We start from the raw sequence: 5,948 nt of genomic DNA, 5'->3' as shown, positions 1-5,948 counted from the left end.
GAGTCCCTAAAAAGGCCAGCTGACGGTGTGTTAGCAGTATTACCATATAAGGTGGTTTTTTCAATAAATCGGCCTTGGGGGGGTGGGGGGGGAAGGGGATTGGGTAGAGTGAATTATCATTTGAAAAATGTATGCAAAAGGACTCAGCAACCTCGGTGCTGGCAGATTTGTTCCTTTTATGCTGCACTTGCATAAACAAAACTCACACCAGGCCTTATAAGCTGCCCAGAGTGAGGCCAGATGGAGCTCTGTTCCTGGAGAGAGAACCATACCAAGAATGGCAGTGGGCCTCCTCCCTCGGCACCTCCCTACTCAGGCCCTGATGCCCGCCACCCCTGGGCAGTATCCCCCAAATGGATACAATTGTGCCTGGTCTGGTGCAAGCCCAGGACAACTAAAAGCCGAAGGGAAAAGCCATCCATACCTGGGAAAGAAATCCCATGTGCCCTCCTCACCTGCTGCCCCCCCCACCCCCACCAAGCTCCTAACACCTGGGCTGAGTCACCTGGGGGCCCAGGACAGCGTAAGCCTCCTCTGGAACCTCACTGTCTCCTTCCTTTCTCCTTTCTTTCCTGGATTCCCTTTGCCAGTTCCTGAACACTGGGAATACAGCCCAAGGTAGCTGCTTCAGCGTGGAGGCACACCTAATAAGACTCACAAGCTTGTAGGCTTGTCCACAGTCCTGAGGCCCCCGCTCTTCTTCTCATGTCCTCTTCCTGAGTAGCTGCTTCATTTCCCAAGCTAGCCGCTACCAGCTCTATGGCAATTACTCTCACCTCCACATTCCCACAGTCCCAATGCCTCATGCCTGATCCAGACTAAAATTACGGATTGCCTATTGGACGTCCCCACCCAGATCACCCTCCAAAACAGAATCCTCGTCCCCTACCCTCGATGCTGCTGTGCCTCCTGGGTTCCCTACTTCAGAGTCCTTCCCCTCGGTCCTTCAAGCTAGAAACCTGAGTTGTCTAGACCCCTTGCTCTCCCTCATGCCCACACCCACCTGGACACCTTTCTGGTGCCCCTCCCCTCAGAAATGCTCTGCATCCTCCCTGCCATCCCTGCTGGCCCTGCTCACGCTTCTGGCTCTGGTCCTGTCCAGCACAGCTTCCTGACTGGTCTTCCCGACTCCACCCCATCTTCAAACCCAGCAGTTCCCAAAGTATGGTCCCCAGGCCAACTGGAAGGCAGCGACTGCATGATCTGGAACGTATTAGAAATGCAGGTCCTCAGGTTTCACCCAGATGGATTGAATCAGAAACCCTGGGGGTAGGACTCAGCCATCTGTGTTTTAAAAACCTCTCCCCTCCCACCCAGGTGTCCAGGATACCTACCCTTCACCAGAAGAATCGTGCATTGAATACCTGCATACACTGTCCTGGGCCCCCAGGTGACTCAGCCCAGGGGTTAGGAGCTTGTGTGCGGGGAAACAGGTGAGGAGGGCACATGGGATTGCTTTCCCAGGTATGGATGGCATTTCCCTTTGGCTTTTAGCTGTCCTGGGCTTGCACCAGACAAGGCACAATTGCACCCACTTTGGAGACACTGCATGGAGCTCTCAGTGGGCTTGGGTGTCATGACACAATGGCTCGGTGTAGGTCTGTCTTGCCCATTAACTAAGGACTGAGGCAGGCAAAGGTATGGGTAAGAAGCGGCCACTGCTTAGAGAACCCAGAGGAAAGAAGTAGGGAAGGCTTTGCATGGAGGCTTGTGATTGCCCCTGTAGAGAAGGGACACTGTAGCCATCATGAGGTATACTTACTAATCTTTTGACCACTGGCCTCAGTGCTTAGTACCAAGTCTAAATTCCAGCCCCCCTGGGAAGCTTCCCTGAGTCTTTCTGGTCCCTAAAAAAGCCTCGCTGTGGATGGTGGGGGGCATGCAGGGCAGCAGATGAGGTGGGAAATGTCCAGCAGGGACACAGTGCTGTCAGTCCCGACTGGGCGGGGCAGCTAAGAGCCAGTGCCAGGTCGTGTGCTACCCGCTAGTCTCCCTCCTTGGGAGACTCCATTCTCTTCTAATCATTCTGCACTGTGGCCAGGGTGAATGTTCACACCTTGGTTGGCGCAATCAGCTTATAAACAATAAAGAGCCTATAATCAAAGGGAACTGGTTGTGGTTCAGGGTCCAAACAGTCCAGAGATCACAGAGGAAGGTTATCTGAATAAACTGAAGCCCTTAGGAAATGCTTAGGGAGGTGGAGTCTGCCTTGACTTTGAGAGAGAGAAAGAGGTGGAGGAGGCCGGAGGCTAAACCAGGTGCCAGAGGTACTCAGTTTTTTATAGTATGAGGAATCCCACCCTTAAACAGTTATTTCTTTGCGTTTTTTCCTGGTTTCAAAAATAATGCAAAAAATTCAAAGAATACAAAATTGTGTATCGTTTCCAACAATTTCATACAGACCTGAGTCAGAGATGGCTCAGATATGCTTTCAGTATGATGTGTCTTCTTTCAGATTTTTCCCAGATTTTTTGAAGTAATTTTTATATTATTTTATAAAAACAGGATTATGTTATAACATGTGTTTTTACAACTGTTCTGAAACTTCCCATGTTCTCTTAATAATACTCTTGGATGGCTGTCCAAATCAGTTCATATAATTTTTTAAACCCTAACATAGTTTTCCATAGCAGGGATATACCATAACATTTTTAACCAATATTCTATTGATGGGCTCTTGAGTCATTTCCAATTTTTCACTTATGCAAACATTGCTGCAGTTAATAAAACTTTATATATTGTGCCTTTCTGTGTGTGTGTGAGTATATCTACATGGTAACTTTCCTAAAGTGGAATTGTCTGATCAAGCATGAACACTTGAAATACTGATGGAAATGGCCAAATTGTCCTCCAAAAAGGTTGTACTAGTTTACGCTCTTGCCAATAGTGTATGAGACCACTTCCTTTTTCACAGTCTTTCAGAGCCTGAGTGTCAATGGTTTTTTTTGGTCCATTAAATTTGTTTATTACCTTTGGAAACATGCTAATTTTCATGTGACTCACCACATAAGAATTGGTTTAGTTTTTTCCTCCCGATTATGAAAGAAATGCATTCAATGGTTTTTTTTTTAAAGGAAAATGTGGAAACAGGTGTTTTCATCTTAAGATGTTTGTTTCTGTGGACAGTTGGCCAACTGAGCATCTTTGCTTCTCTGGCTCTCTTTGTGCCCAAAAGAATCATGTGGCAATTAGCCATCTTTTAAACATTTCCTAATCCAAAAGGAGAAACTTAGCATCTTCTTGTTTTAAAATTAAAATTTTAAATTATTTGGTAACTCATGAGAATGAACATGTTTGGCATTTATTAAACTTTTTGGGGGTGGGGTCCTTCTCTGAGAATGGCTGGCTCATGTCTTTGTCTATTTTTCTATTGGGTGGTTTGCCTTTATCTAGAGTTTTAAGAGTTCTTGGTATATTTCATTAGTGATACCATTAACCTTTTGTTTATCACAAGGGTTGCAGTTATTTTCCCGCCAGTTTAACATTTATTTGCCTTTTGGTTTTGTCTGGTAGCATTTGCCTTATTGGAGTTTAATCAAATGTTTTCCCTTCTTGGTGTCTGTGTTTCATAACATCCTTAGTTCTTTTATTTTCTATTTTATTTTTACTTGTGGTAAAATACACATAACATAAAATTTACCATCTTAACAATTTTAAGTGTTCCTTTCAGTATTAATAAGTATATTCACTTTGTTGTGCAAACAATCTTCAGAATGATTTCATCTTGCAAAACTGAAACTCTGTACCCATTAAACTACAACGCCCTATTCCTCTTTACAGCCACCATTCTGTTTCTGTCTGGATTTGACAATCCTGGGTACCTCATACAAGTGGAATCATACAGTATATGTCTTTCTGTGACTGGCTTATTTCACTTAGCATAATGTCCTCAAGGTTCATCCATGGTGTAGCTTGTGTCAGAATGTCCTTTCTATTTAAGGCTGAGTAATATTCCATTGTATGTATGTACCACATTTTGTTTATCCAGTCATCCGTTGAAAGACAGTTGGGTTTTTTCCACTTCTTGGCTACTGTGAATAATGCTGCCATAGACATGCGTGTACGAACACCCCTTCAAGACCCTGCTTTCAATTCTTTTGGGTATATACTCAGAAGTGAAATTGCTGGACCACATGGTAATTCTATTTTTAACTTTTTCAGGAACTGCCACACTGTTTTCCACAGCGGCTGCACCATTTTATATTCCCACCAACTGCTCACAAGTGTTCCAACTTCTCCACTTCCTTCACCACCACTTTTTGATAGTGGCCGTCCTAATGGATGTGAAGTGGCATATCATCGTGTGTGTGTTTTTTAAACTAAACAGACTTTATTTTTTAGAGTAGTTTAGGTTTACAGAAAAATCGAGCAGAATGTACAGAGAGTTCCGTATATCCCCTACACCTACTCATGCATAGCCTTCCCCGCTAGCACCCTCCCAACTAGAGTGGCACATGTGTTAAAACTGATGAACCTATTGATACAATGACATATCATTAACCCCCAAAGTCCACAGTTTACGTTAGAGTTCACTTTTGGTGTTGTACATTCTCTAAGTTTAGACAAACATATAATGTCGTGTATCCATCATTATAGTATCATACAGGAAAGAATCACTGTCCTAAAAATCCTCTGTGCTCCACTTATTCATCCCTCCTCACCCTCCAACCCCTGGCAATCACTGACCTTTTAATTGCCCCCATAGTTTTGCCTTTTCCCTAATGTCATATAGTTTACGTTGTATAGTATGTAACCTTTTAAGACTGGCTTCTTTCACTTAGTGACATGCATTTAAGGTTCCTTCATGTCTTTTTATGGTTTGATAGCTGATTTCTTCTTTTTTAAAATTAATTAATTAATTAATTTTTGGCTGCGTTGGGTCTTCGTTGCTGCGCGCGGGCTTTTCTCTAGTTGCGTCGAGCAGGGTCTACTCTTTGCTGCGGTGTGCAGGCTTCTCATTGCGGTGGCTTCTCTTGTCGTGAAGCACAGGCTCTAGGCACGCGGGCTTCAGCAGTTGTGGCACATGGGCTCAGTAGTTGTGGCTTGCGGGCTCTAGAGTTCAGGCTTAGTAGTTGTGGCACACGGGCTTACTTGCTCCACGGCATGTGGGATCTTCCCGGACCGGGGCACGAACCCGCGTCCCCTGCATCGGCAGGCAGACTCTCAACCACTGCGCCACCAGGGAAGCCCTGAGCACTTATTTTTTAATGTCAAAAAATGTCTCCCATTTCACAGTTGTTGATGTTTCAGTTTCTCTGAGGGAAGGAAACAGCAAATATTTATCCAGACACTCTTTAAAATAAAATTTTGTCATTTTATATTTTGTCAAAATAGAAATTCATTGATGTCTTCTGATTTAAAAGGAGTTCAAGAAAAAGAAAAGAAAACGTATGAAATGGAAGATAAAAATCCCCACCATCCAGACAACCATTATGAACAGATATTTTTCAATACAAATGCACATTTATAGTACTGTACACATTGCTTTATATGCTACATAATTTATTTCACTTTTTATTATCTTTCATTTGCCACTGGAATATCAGCTCTAGAAAGGCAACAATTTCTTTTCTTTTTTGCTCATTGCTGTATCCCCCCATGACTACAGAAGGGCCTGACACATGTGGGCTCTGAAGAAACATCTGTTAAATGAAGAAATAAATAAATCCCACTTTTAATCACTTAACAAAATGTCTTGGAATTTCTTTTTTTCTGTGTCCATAAACATAGATTTTCATCATTATCTATTTTATTGGCTGCATATATTTCAATGTATTTATCAAACTAGTCCTTTATTGATTGACTGTAATAAGTAGTTTCCACTTTGTCACTATTATAAACAATACTGTGATGAATATGCTTTTACTTATGTGTGTGTACCTATGGGATTATCTCCTTAGATCATTCCAAAAGGAGAAATTTCTTGTTTAAGTAGAATACACATTAAA

The sequence above is a fragment of the Physeter macrocephalus genome, chromosome 12 (genome assembly GCF_002837175.3).
Source record: "Physeter macrocephalus isolate SW-GA chromosome 12, ASM283717v5, whole genome shotgun sequence".
NCBI lineage: Eukaryota > Metazoa > Chordata > Mammalia > Artiodactyla > Physeteridae > Physeter > Physeter macrocephalus.
The sequence above is the reverse complement of the archived record's forward strand: the minus strand, read 5'-3'. Positions refer to the sequence as shown.